At 40.5% G+C, this 14,570-nt stretch overlaps 1 long non-coding RNA gene across 1 annotated transcript in view; it reads left to right on the forward strand.

Moving 5' to 3' along the window:
* The window catches only part of LOC126187840 (uncharacterized), a 280,979-nt gene extending 267,245 nt beyond the window's left edge, over positions 1–13,734 (forward strand). Inside the window, exons 3-4 of the long non-coding RNA XR_007537798.1 lie at positions 9,068–9,242; positions 12,560–13,734. This is a non-coding gene — a long non-coding RNA (uncharacterized LOC126187840). The remainder of the gene's footprint in view (positions 1–9,067; positions 9,243–12,559) is intronic.
* The last annotated feature ends 836 nt before the right edge of the window (positions 13,735–14,570 follow it).

A 14,570-nucleotide genomic window follows, 5' to 3' on the forward strand; every position in this document is an offset into this window, starting at 1 on the left:
TAAGCTTTAAGGTCTTTTTTTTTTTTTTTTTTTTTTTTTTTAAATGAAGTTGTGGTATTATGTGGCTATATAACTTTGGGTTGGAAGTGTATATTGTTACTAGTCTTTTGAGATATGGTTAAACAAGAACGATTGTTTATGATTGATTATTCACCATGCGTACTATCTATGATCTTGGTTGCGGACGCAAAATATGATTCTTACTCGTGTTTATGTAATTCAATTAACGTGAAGGTTTGTATGTTACATCAGTAAGAGGGCAAATGTCCGAACTGAGGTTTATAGTAACGTCTGTTTTGAGTCAAATTAAAATCGTAAAACAATCACAAGCTTGTCCATCACCAGTGATCCCGGGCTACCTGTTTCCTATAAATAACTGTGGTGAGATTGTAAATTTGATTTTCTAAAGAACTGAGTGGAACCACGGTGGAGAACAAGGTAGACACACAGTGCATATCATCGACACGTGCACAGTTTCGTAGGTATTTTCATTGCAAAAGAGACAAGATGATGACTGGAATAAGAAACCTAACGAAATGTGATAACTTTTTAACGAGCAACCGGAGACCACCTGTATCTGTTACCAAAATTTACAGATGATATCGTATAACAACCTCCGAAAATTTGTTGATATAATTCGCATTAACTCGCATGTAGAAGTTTACGCAGAGGCAGATACGTGCAAGATACGCACAGCAATAATCAGTTTGCGGATAAAAGCCAGTGTCGATACTCATATCGGTAGTTATAGCTAAATCCGGATATCTGCAATGACAATTACTGTGTGATTATATTTTAAAACAGTGGCTTCTCTAAAATACATACAAGTACACAATGCAATACTTATTGCAGTGATAAGTGTAGAATAATATCGTTCACTAATGTACATATTATAAGTGGAGTATATGACTAACTTTTAACACTATGGAGGATGAAACAACTTGTAACACGATTTAATTTGACGCTTCAGTGTTGCGGAAACCACTCTTAGAAAATGTCTGTGTTTGAAGTTCACTAATCACTGGAGCTGCGCTTGACCAAAACTACAACATATGGATGACGTAGTAAATGGTTCGGTTACCGGTAGAACTGGTAGGCAAAGAGACATAATGAATTTGTGTGAGTGAAACTGAGAGACAACTTCCTTTGGTTTTTGAATGTTTTGCACATAACAGAAGCGCACATCGTTCAGTCCATTTTATATGCTACATCTTTACAAGACATAAGGTGAATTTTGTAAGTAGTAAAAATTAGCTGATCGCGTAACTTCTGCGCTTTTATGTAACCAAAGCAATTTCTTTTCATGCAAGTGCATTTTATTATTGTTGTTTCTTGTACTCAGTAGAACGTTCTTCAAACGCAAGAGTTTCCTGTTATTACTGATAAGTTTGAAAGCAGTTGAGGAATGACAGAAAAATGCTTAGTATACGTTCGACAAAGTATCGAAGCGATGTTTGATATGTTTTTATTTTGCGGTTTCTTTAATTTTAACTTTATTTGAGGAAGTTGCGTTTTGCAGCGTTGTGTGAGAAATCAGCACTATCTTTGTATTTTTCCTAATAAATCCATCTGTTTCACGTCAAAAATCAACAGTTACCGAATAAAACCCGAATTAAATATTGTCCGTTTCAGTTATGCTGTAACTACCGTTTATTTTTAAGTGAGAGACAGGAGGGTAGCAATGTAGAATAACAATGTTCCATAGGTTACACGGTCCTTTATACATCCTTCCAAGACGCTACTCCAGGCGGGTGTAAAATGAATGTGCACAACGGAAAATACTGAACGCGACAATGAAGATTTGGCCCTATCTTACTACCCCCTGGAGCAGATCTTAGGATCTCTTAGTGATGATATTATCTCCTCCTTCTTGTTCTTTAACATATAAATTACAACATCAACATAAATGAATGATTAAGGGAACTAGTAACTACAAATGATAAATGCTGTTTCTGCTTATACATTTATCGTGGTTTAAAACCCCTTTATATATTATAAATGTTTATATGTCAATGTCCGATGGACATGAAGAGATACAAATGGATTTCCTAACTAATATGATTGATCAATTGTCCAAATTTGCCCCTTTTTATGGCTACGTGGTCTAATATAAATAACGCGAGATGACTCACATCACCTAAGTACCAAACACTAGAATACTTTCGAAGATGATCTACAGTGGTGTGCAACCTCAATGAAAATAAAATTACATGATGACAGCTGTTTAGTTTTATAGCCCTTAATAATCTGAAGCAATCAGGAATATGTACTGCGTCCGGTGCGTCGGAGTGATGGTTCGCGTACACGTCTGCGACGACGGAAGAACTCCAGCCACAAAATATAAAAATAACCTCATTCAAACACTAGGACAGCAGAAGGCGGTCCTCTGATTAGGATAATCTAATATTCTCCCCTCTGTGTTCTACAGACGAGAAACGCGAACTCCCAGCCACAAGGACAGAGTTCAGACAGTGTCTCAATGTGAGTACAGGCAGAATAAGTGCTCTCAATCGCTGAACGGTGCATAATCAACGACGACTCTCTACCCGGAGGGCCGGCCGCGGTGGTCTAGCGGTTCTAGGCGCTCAGTCCGGAACCACGCGACTGCTACGGTCGCAGGTTCGAATCCTGCCTAGGGCATGGATGTGTGTGTTGTCTTTAGGTTAGTTAGGTTTAAGTAGTTCTAAGTTCTAGGGGACTGATGACCACAGATGTTAAGTCCCATAGTGCTCAGAGCCATTTGAACCATTTCTACCCGGAGGCGAAGTCCAGAATCGTATAAGTTCGCAGCAGTACAGTGCCTAACCGTTATAACTATAAAATCTCCTGAGAGCAACGACAGCAAGTCCGTGTGTAGCAACAAACGCTGATACTGAGCGACCGTCAAACACGGACGCTCAAAACGGAAGACTCCTTTCTCTCCACCACTGACCACCCACCAAAGCTCGGCTCCCCTCCCTCGTAACTGCAGAAGGCGAATCATATTCTCGAAACCACAGAATGTTCTCCCTCTCTACAGATTCTTCCAAACGCCTACCAACCATATTTTAGATTTTTGTCGTCCAGCGCGGAAAGTTTGTGAGGAAATACCTATACCCGTTAACTGGGGATCCATACAATGGTTCACTTCTCAGAGTAAGAATCTTTAGAAATAACCCAGCCTGCGTGATTTCCGGTGTAACGCTTCCTCGTTCCTATCTGTAACGTCCAAGATTTTCGGAGTTTCCAAAGTATTATCCGGTTATCCTTCCGGCCCCGCTACAAAACCTGCCGGTAGTCACTGTCTTGTACTTGAGCGCTCAGGTGCCCCGACCATGGGTCTTGGATTACTTCCTGTGTTAAGCAGGACTAACACACCTGTGCTGGCTTTTGCACCGAGCGCCTGATTTACGCCTGCCGTTTCATTTCCACTGCCGTTCCTACCTCTGCTAGTATAGGCAACCATTCATTACGCCGTTTTGATAGTAAAAACACTCCATCACCTTTCATGCAATATGCGATAACAACTATTTACAAGGTGTACGTGACAATGTCAGTCTTCTTTAAATATTCATATATACAATGTACAACCTATAAAATGATATCTAATTCCGATTGTAAATCACAGCAAAATATGTAGATAAGTGCTTGTAAGGTGCGAAATTACAGTTACCTTACATCGTAACGCAGCTTCTAGACGGTTCGCCGTTTCCGGTATCTAGGGGAATCCAGTCAGACACTGATCACATACCCAAACAGAGCGACCAGAATGAGGTAACGCCCAATAGATATGCAACACACCTAACGATCAGGTAAAGTGGTTGCGATCTTTACTGACCAAAGCTATCGTAGTCTACGCATGCTTGCGACAGTTTATAATAGCTTCTACTAATTATCATAGGAAGGTATAACTAACGAAAGTTATCAAGAATATGACAGGCAGTTATATTAAAATGTGATCATGATAAGTCTCTATGTTCGTAATCAATGGAATGTAAATTACGAGGTCCAGTTTCAGCAGACGAAAGTTCAAGCCAAGTGCAAGTCTACCGTCAGATTTCTGGAGTACCGAACGGACAAAAGCAGTCTACAAAATTTTAGTATCTGCAGATACCTGTAAGAGATTTGCGCAGTCGGTGCATATGTGGATATTATTTCTCTTATCTACGCAGATCTGACTCTACAGATTTGGTATGAAAGCTACCGTATGGTGTATGGAGAAGGATACAGTGTGCTCCACAAAAATTTGTGTTCGACATCTACATCTTCACTCCGTAACCCATCTTACGGTGTGAGGCGGATAATACTTGTGGTACTATTATCATTTTCCCTCCTCTCTCTTCCATTCGCGGACGTTGTGGGGAAGAGTTTTGTAAATAACGATTAGTCACGCAGATTTAGATGCATGTAGTACCAGATTTATGCAAACAACCATTCAAGGAGCACACAAATAAAACAATACTCTTGAATCGGCCGAGCAAGTCTTTGTAAGCTGTTTCTTTCGTGGATGGATTGCATTTCATTAAGATTATCGTAACTATTCTTTGCTTGGCATCTGATTTTTCCTTAAATTTGTTTTACATCGTTGTTCTACCTCATGTGGCTCCGGACAAATACTCCTAGGTATTTTACGATAATTTCTGTTTCCAGTGATTTGGAGCCAACCATTTAATCGAACAGTAGCAGATCGTCTTGCTTATTTATGTGCAATTTATTTATTTATTTGCTATTTTTCATGCATTGCTTTTCATTCAGAGATTAGTAACAAATGCTTTCACACATTGTCAGTCTTTCCATGTGGTACTTGGCATTCCCATTCGAAAGACTTATACGCTTATCCATTCCACGTGATAGTTCCATTTATGTAGACAACGCACGATTTAACGATATAGGCTACCAGTATACATAGGTACTGAGAGACTGATGCACTTCTTTATTTCGGTTTTTTTTCTGCCCTCACTACACCTATAATGGACATTAGTGTTTCTGTACTTAGAAACGAAATTTCTTCAGGAATCTTCTTGACACACATGTGAGTCATACGATAGAAATTCTTCAGGACGTGTATAAGACATTTAGGAATTTGTTTTATGTCCATAACCTACTAGAGCTTATTTTTCAGAACCCTGTCCAACACCAATGATACTAAAAGGAAGCACAGAATCTCAAAAGTAAAGCACGCTGATGCATATTTCAAAGAAATGCAGTTCTCAGACACAGCAATGGCTTATCTCTAGTCCTTCTCATGTTTACCATTCGTGCTAAAAAGAAAGAGTAAAAGTTTTACAATAAATTTCGTAGGATTTTTAGAGTATTTTGAGCTATCTGCTAAAACTCTTACTAGTGTAGCAGTACATGTCGGTTTCCTGCAGCAGAAAGCGAAAAACTAAATTTGTGAGAAGCGCTCCTGAATATTTTTCAGAACTAATACTGGTATAACAGAGAAGGAAAGGAAATTCAAATATCAGGGGGAAACAATCCAAGAAAACGTTTACAACAATATACTGTAGGGAAAAGGATGCACAGTATTGAAATAGTCTTTCTAAATACCTGAAAATAAGCCGCTAAAGCACAGCATGGAAACCCGAATACCAATAAGTCAGCAAATATTAGGCACTCAATTATGCACTTGAAACATTAGAAGTATCAGAACCAATAATAATAAGGAATATATGTAACGTAAATTCTTCCGATTATTGGAATTTAAGGAGTAACATAAGAGTGTCTTAGAACGCAGAAAACATATCACAACCAATGAGGAAGAAGTGATTGCTATTCTTTGAACATACTTACTGACTGGATGAAATAAACTAACCAAAATGATCTTCAAATATCTTTGAGAATAAGTCGCGAACCTCAAAGACTGAAGAGGCCAGTATTAAAATCAGCAATTAATATGCTTTGGAACATTTAAAATCAAATAAGACAAAAGGGATACATAACTCTACATCGGAATGATCATTGGGGGGGGGGGGGGGGGCAATAAAACGACTACTTGGTGAGTAGAATATATGAAACTGGTGACGCACCATCAGACTTCCGGATAAATCACTCACATAATTCTGAAGATAGCAAAATCAAGATAGTTTCATGTGATTTGTCACCTAGAAAAAGCGTTACACACTGAAAAATGATGAAAGAAGTTCGAAATTTTAAGAAAAATAGGGGTGAGCTGTAGGGAAAGATGTACAATATGTATATGAAGCAAGAGGTAATAATAAGACAGGAAGACCAAGAACGAAGTGTTCGAAGTGAAGAGGGTGTAACAAAGGGATGTAGTCTCATCCCCCTCCCCTACTGTTCAATCGATACATCGCAGAAACGATGACGGACATAAAAGGTGGGTTCAAGAGTTGGATTAAAATTGAAAGCGAAAGGGTGTCAGTTGTAAGATTCGCTAATGAAATGGCTGTCCTCATTGAATATGAAGAAGGAAGTATGTGTTGACTGTAATGAACAATATAATGACTTAACATCGTAATTGGTGATCACGAAGTAGATAAAGTTAAGGAATGATGCGACCTAGACCGCAAAGTAACCCATGATGGATGGAACTATGTCAAAAAGCAGACTAGCGCTGGCATGAAGGACATACCTGGCCAAGACATATCTACTGGTATAGAACATGGCCCTTAATTTGACGACGAAGTTTCCGAGAATGTGTATTTGGAGCACTGCCTGAACGACTGTGAAACATGCATTGCAGGAAAACCGGAACATAAGAGAATCGAAGCATTTCAGACGAATATTGCAAATTAAGTGGTATTATAAGATAAGCTGTAGAGAGGTTCTCCACAGAATCGACTAGGAAAGGGACGTACTGAAAACACTGACAAGGTGAAGGGACTGGATGATGGCACATCTACAAAGACGCTACGAAGTAACTTCCATGGTACCAGAGAGAGCTGCAGAGAATAAAAACTGTAGAGGATAACAGAGATTGAAATGTTTCTAACGGTGAATTTTATACAAAAATTGTGAAAGTAAAGTGGTGAATGCAAAGCGCATAAAATGTAAAACATTACGAAGCGTTTTGCTTACAGCAATTTCTCAGTCATCGATATTTTTCTTTCGATGGTCCATTGTCGTAAATGTTTTCTTGTTCTCGTGGAAAGTGGACGTTGTTTGAATGGAGATTGTTTGACACTACTTATAAAACTATGTGTCATTTCCGCACATATTTCAGCACTGGGGAACTTTTAGTTGTCAACTCGTACCGTAGCCTGTAAGCGTATTGTCATATCGCTGGTTTAGTTGTGGAGTATCTTTGCGGGTAGCCGGGTCTGCAGAGTCGAGCACGGGACACGAAACTGTTATGTTGTGTAGTGTGTAGCTCTGCTGTAAGAAGCATTGTTAGTATTCATGTTGAACTGTTGCTACAGAAGTGCTATTACAGTAAAGTGATTAAATATGGAAATAATTCAGAGGAAAGTGCATCAAGATGTAATTAAAAATGAGCAGTGCCGCCGATAACGTATTTGTGTATCGTCTCGTTGCGTGTCGCTCAGTATCAATCATCCACGCCGTGTTCGGTCTCCCAGAATGAACTGAAGTGAATCAGTAGAAATTAGTTACCATAAACGAGTGCAGTCAAGTGCCAGTGTCTTGTAGCGAGCGTGAGAACGTGCGTTCGGTTATCGCGTTTCCGCTTTATCAACAATCAGCCGCGCCGCGACGGTTACGCGCACGCTCGTACAGGTGAGAACACAGAACTGAAAAATTAACTTTACGAACAGTGTTATATCATTACTAGTGACAAGGAGGACTATTACCAGATATCTGTATGTGTGACGAGCGTAAGAACTTTCGTTCGGTCATTCGGCTTCCGCATCATCAACAATCACCCGCGTACGCTCGTCTAAATGATATTTTGTGGACTGTTAATCATCCATTAATTGGGATAACACTTCTGAATTAGAATGTAAACAGTTGTTAACTTGATAGAGAGTCGGACGTTGAGAAAGTCAAGTCTCGGACGTCATGTTGGAAAGACGCGTATTGTAGTCCGCTTATAAAATGTGAACTTTAACAGTGACTGTGAGGAAGCTGTTTTCAAGTATGTTTTGTATTGTGAAGTGATGTTTGTGTGTTACGTGATATTGCAATAAAATCAATCAAAAGGAAGTGTAACTTAAATTTGGAGTGCTGATTATTTTTTTTTACATCACTATTGTGCTAACTTTGAAAGGTTTAATCTCCAAGAATGGTTTGTGAAGCGCATCTACAAAACTTTTGAATATAGCAGAATAAAACCTAGGCCTCTTTGCATCCGAGCTTGGAATCATAACCACCTAGATTTTCAACGATTGGTCCGCAGCTCGTGGCCGTGCGGTAGCGTTCTCGCTTCCCACGCCCGGGTTCCCGGGTTCGGTTCCCGGCGGGGTCAGGGATTTTCTCTGCCTCGTGATGACGGTGGTGTGTGATGTCCTTAGGTTAGTTAGGTTTAAGTAGTTCTAAGTTCTAGGGGACTGATGACCATAGATGTTAAGTCCCATAGCGCTCAGAGCCATTTGAACCATTTTTCAACGATTGAGCCATGATTTTACGACGAGACCTGCGTGGGAAACACAAGAAGATGAGTGACTAGTTTTTTCATTATTACATGAAATGACTATTAACTGTGCTCTAATGACACCTGCCACATAATATGACTGTTGTTGCCCGATAATGCAGTATTTAGAAGCGTGAGCAACACCACAATCGTTATTAAAATTTTGACCTTTCTTGTGGTAGGGTTGTTAGAACGTGATATTTTCCTTTAATCGTCTTAGAATATAGTTGTTCATACCAGACGTCGAACAGTGTTGTGTTTTAACGTTGAGTGGCTCCCCTTATTCGCTTGCATATTTCGATAAATAATTTCAGACAAGCCAGCAGCAGTGTGGAGCAGAACAGTACAACCGCCACGGGATTACCAGGTAGGTGGTGTGGACAGGGCGCACGGTCAGGAAAAGTTTAAAAGGGTCCCCCCCCTCCCCCCTGCCATTCGTAATCCCGGGCGTGTTACAAACCGTACGCTAAGTAAGAAATGTTTAATAATGTTTACATGGTTTTATGTGTCTCGACTCCTTCCCTATTTTTGTTTCAGTCTCGTCTACGGCACAGGAATGGATGGAAGAAGAGCTTCCGACAGAGACACGAAGGTGTCGACATGCTAATGGTTGCAAACTCGTCGCTCGGAATTCCTGCGGAACCCCGGATTGCGTTTTCGCTAGGCAAGAAGAAACGGGACCTCGACGAGGAGGGCGCGCGGATTGTTCGTGGTACGAGAGCGCTTTCTAATGTCGGCGGCATTGTGTGTCGCCCCGGGTGCTCAGCATGATGTATTGCCCGCACAGTCGTCAGCCTTTGAGGAGGACTGCGGGCCTCGTTTGCCAAAAGTCCGCGCCGCTGCCAGCGACGACTCTGGACAGTCCAGCCCCCATTAGTGACGGCTCCGCGGGGAGTCCACGACAGGGCATCCGCGCCGCCTTTGTCCGCCATCCGCTGCGGCCGCTGTCACTGTCGGCCATTCTGCCCATTCTGCCCACCTGTGACCGGGCACCCGCTTTATTCGTGTGCAGTCACTCGAGGGGGAGGCAGTGCGCCTCGCGTGTCTATAGAAGTCTCATTGGACTGACTCCTCCCACACTGGAATTGCGCCGTCTGCTTCAAAGGAAGCACAGTTCACTTTTGTTTTGCCTGGATGGACACAAACGTCTTGCAGGCCACGGGTTGTGGTTGTTAAACGCGGTACCTAGTTCACGACTCTTTCACAGTTTTAAACTTACCACGGTGTCCGCACACTTTATGGTCAAAAATATAAAGGCGACAGAAGACAAGTATTTTGCGATGAGGAACTGTTGTTGTCGTGGTTTTCAGTTCAAAATCTGGTTTGATGTAACTCGCCCCCCCCCCCCTTCCCTCGCCCCCCTCTCTACGTCTCTAAAGAACTACTGCTACCTACAATAACTGGAATTTATTTATTGTATTCAAGAATTTGTCTCCCTCCACACTTTTAAACTCCCACCCCACCACTCTCGCAACAGTTACTAAACTCCAGAACGAGATTTTCACTCTGCAGCGGTCTGTGCTCTGATATGAAACTTCCTGGCAGATTAAAACTGTGTGCCGGACCGAGACTCGAACTCGGGACCTTTGCCTTTCGCGGGCAAGTTCTCTAGTAACTGAGCTATCCAAGCACGACTCACGCCTATACTTATGTCAGTACCTCGTCTCCTTGGAAAGTAGGAGACGAGGTACTAGCGGAAGTAAAACTGTGAGGACAGGGCGTGAGTCGTGCTTGGGTAGCTCAGTTGGTAGAGCACTTGCCCGCGAGAGGCAAAGGTCCCGTGTTCGAGTCTCGGTCCGGTACATAGTTTTAATCTGCCAGGAAGTTTTAGTCACTAAACTGTTACATATTCCTGAGATGGTCAGTCTGGGGCGATTTTCAGTGAGTGTATGCTAAGTGAATAAAACTTCGCAAGCAAAGATCGCTAAAAAAGCATTTTATTGGAGTGCTGTAATCATCGGATATTATGCTTTAAAAATTTTTACAACGTGTTGTCCATCAGTGTTACTAGCTGCTTCACATGGAATGACAATGAATGTTCGGTCCCATGATTGTTGCAACTTTAATGGTATGATTCACCATATCTAACCTGATGATAAGGCTTTGAGGCTTCGAAACCAGTCAAAAATGGTTCAAATGGCTCTGAGCACTATGGGACTTAACAGCTGAGATCATCAGTCCCCGAGAACTTAGAACCTAACTAACCTAAGGACAACACACGCATCCTTGCCCGAGGCAGGATTCGAACCTGCGACCGTAGCGGTCGCGCGGTTCCAGACTGAAGCGCCTAGAACCGCTCGGCCACCACGGCCGGCTCGAAATCAGTCCTTAAATAAATTATTTACAAGAGTAGCTAAGCGGTTATTTTTCGAAATGTCTACTTATGGCTACTGTTGTCCCTCATTCAACATAGCGTACTACTAACCTGGACCAACCCACCTCTTTTATTCAAGTTGTGCCACAAATTTCTTTCCTTTCCAGTTCGATATGGTACTTCTTCGTTAGTTATCTGTTGTGTCCATGTAATCTTCACCATTCTTCTGTGGCACATTTCAGAACTTTTATCTCATTTTTTCTGATCTGTTTACTGCCCATGTTTCATATTCATATGTTCAGAAACAACTTCATGACTTTCCTACTTATACGCGATGTTAGTTACTTTCTCTTTTTCAGAGACGCCTTTCCTGTTATTGTGGGTCTACATTCTATATCGTGCTAATTTCGAGCGTCGTCAGTCATTTTGCTTCCCAAATAGCAAAACTCGTTTACTACTTACAGTGCCTCATTTCATAATTTAATTCCCTCAACATGATCTGACTTGACAACAATGTGCGTAACAAGCATTACTTTTATTGATGTTCATTTTACAACTGTGTAATCTCAGATTTTCCTGGTGTATGATACTTTTGCTTTACTCGGGTGTCGCCCAGTCTGTAGACTGATGTTTGGCGATCCCTAGGTAGCCCTGAAGACCTGATTTTCTTCCTCGCTGCAGCATTATCTCAGAGAATTTCTTCTTCTCCAGTAGCTGGAGTCTTATAGCAGTGCGAACGTTACTGTCACACCTGAAATATATAGAAGTATTTATGTAAGAAATATTATAATATGGAAGAAATGTATTCGCAATTGCGAATATGATTAGGCTTCAGCTGCACAACCCCACTGCAAATGAAAATTTGTGCTGGACTTGAACCCGAACCCAGATTTCACACTTTACCCGATACGTCGCCTTAACAACTTCTGCAGTTTGAGCGCCCATTAAGGATCAACCCAAACCTTCATATGTCACGGGGCATCCACGGGGCCTGCACTCACAAAATTGCTATGGTTCCTGCACAGGGAGATTTCGACTTCGTTATTATTGTCGCCGCCTGTCTAGTCATATAACGCTATCTGCAGTATCTGAGTTTTACGGTGAACTGTGGAATGAGGTGTGTGAACAGTGAGTGCAAAGTAGTGGCATTGAGAGTGAATTGAAGGAAAAGGATGAGAAGCAAGAGGTGAAATGAAATATGGATGAGGAGGGGAATGGTAGAACGACAGAGAGAGAAGGATGGGAAAGGGAAGGTGTTTTTTCCTACATTATGTCATTTTTCAGTTATTTTGTTCAGTGTCTGGTTTCCAATATTTATTTTGTCGCTGAGTAACTATTTGTTGCGTTTTAGTCCTTTGTTCATCTGGACGTTTTCTTGGAAAGAGAAGAAATTTATATTTATGATGCTCATAGCTTTTTCTATAGAGCTTGGTCTATAGTATTCTTGTTTAAAGTTGTTCCATGCGATGATTTGCTCTTTACATCTTGTGTCATCACAAATATAGATACCACATTGTTGGTATCTGCCTGGTCTGTATTATAGTTTAGGGATGTATTTATGTACTGTGTTATTTTTTTTTGTAGGCAGTGTTTATGCCATGATTTGAATATATTACATGTTTTGTATGTGAAATTTTTGTGGTAGGTCGTTGTATAACATTTTCTTGTGATTGTGGAGGTTGTATGACATCTGAAAAACGTCTGTATAATTACAGGGTATGCCATTGTAGGAGGGTAGCTGAAAACGCTTTCGGTATACTGGCACAAAGGTGGCGGGTGTACTTTCGACCATTGACTTGTAGCATTTATACAGTAAACAAAATAATAAAAGCTACAGCAGTCCTGCACAACTACCTTCAAAGCAGAGGTGACCCAGTACCTGGCCTCTTCAGAGGCCATCGTAGAATCCTACAAGAATTGCTGGAAGCCTGTGTCTCGATTTGGATCGCAAGCCTCCAATGAAGCAAAAAACATTCGCGATGAGTTTGTGGCTTACTTTAATTCTGAGGAGGGCGAAGTGCCATGGCAAGACCAACTTATGTAAAAGCAATAAATTTCAGGGGCTAGTTTCACATTTTCATTATATACTGTATTATTCTACATATTTTTAAATGTAATGCTTATAGATTAACAATTTTATTACTTTGATGAAGTTTCGTATGTTTTTTTCCTCTCTCTTTCAACTTGCTATTGTAGCTGACATAGGACATTAGAAACATTATATAGGGTTTTCATAAAATAATGATAGACTTTTCACATGAAATAACGAATAAACCAAAAAAGATCAACAAAAACATTTATTTTATTGAAATCCTCATGAAATATGCAAGACTAGTACATTTCAATGTGCCCATCATTTACAGCTTTGCAAATATCAAAATGACGTTCTAGTTCATCGCACACATGGTGCAACATGACTTTTGTTACTGAGGATACTGCCTCATTATTGCTCTTAAAAGAAACAGATTGCAATTTTCCATAGCAAAGGTAATTTAAATATCCTGTTCACATAGAAATAGCTGAAAAATGTAATTTACTCACAACAAATTTGCAATCTGGTTCATTTAAAAGAGAGTTTAACTGTTTTCTGTGGGGATTTCTATAAACTAAATATTTTGGCTGTACCGTTTTTGGTTTGTTTGTTATTTAATTTCAAAAATGCACCATTATTTTATGAAAACACTGGATATTTCAGTTCCCTGTTATGGGTATTCACTGTCTGTAAACGTAATGAGCACTGAATGTTAATACTACATTTTATTTATAATTACTGCATTTTCTCTGCTATTATTTGAACAGAATATAACAATAGCTGATTTTAAAATTTTCTTCTGATTATTTCAGTTTATTGAAATATTAGTTTCTTTCAAAATGTAATAATAAAATTAAAAATACAAATATCATTAATAAATATGGTGAACAATTATGGTGACTGGACACTACATTTAACAATTTTGCGCGTTTTAATAAAATATTATACAAATTTATTTATAAGATATTTAATAACATTACTGCAGAATATGTATGTACTTACTGTCTTTTGATAATGATTCGACAATTTCATCCCATGCTTTTTCCTTCGATGTTACGTCTCTGTAGACTTCTAATGTAAAGTTCCAAATCACTGGATGAGTACGTACTTCTTCAATCAATTGCTCCATCTTGAACCCACGAAATTTACTGAAAGCACAATCTCACACCTGTTACTTGGAAATGATCCACAATAAACACAACAGCTCAGACAACAATGATGGCGCGCTGTGTAGTGCACGAGGCTTGGCTTGCACGAGGTCTAACCTTAGCTCTGCGCATGCGCGGACTGAAGACGTGTCCGCCACGTTCAAAAAGATCGCTCAGGGAGTGAACGGAAGCCACGCGTGTCCAGTATAGCTTGCGTAGCGCGTGGCCATGGCCCTGCAGTGTGAACGGTCTCATTTGATAACAAGGGAAGCGATATTTTTAAAAGCAGCTGGCGTACGTCCGGACACGCACGCCACGTGCAGTGTGGAATGCCCTTAATGCGAGAAAGACACGTCGTCTTAGCTTGAAACGAATGTAACTAACATGTGTCGGATGTGTTAACATGCTCAGCAGTAAACACTCCCTCAGTCCCGCGTCATCAGATTATTTAATCAATCCTCTCAGATTTTCGGTGTGTTTCAGACTCCTGCTGTCACAGTGACGTTTCAGCAAGGTTACAAAGGAAGGCTGATGCCTCGGTACGGG

Source organism: Schistocerca cancellata, chromosome 5 (genome assembly GCF_023864275.1).
Source record: "Schistocerca cancellata isolate TAMUIC-IGC-003103 chromosome 5, iqSchCanc2.1, whole genome shotgun sequence".
Taxonomy (NCBI): domain Eukaryota; kingdom Metazoa; phylum Arthropoda; class Insecta; order Orthoptera; family Acrididae; genus Schistocerca; species Schistocerca cancellata.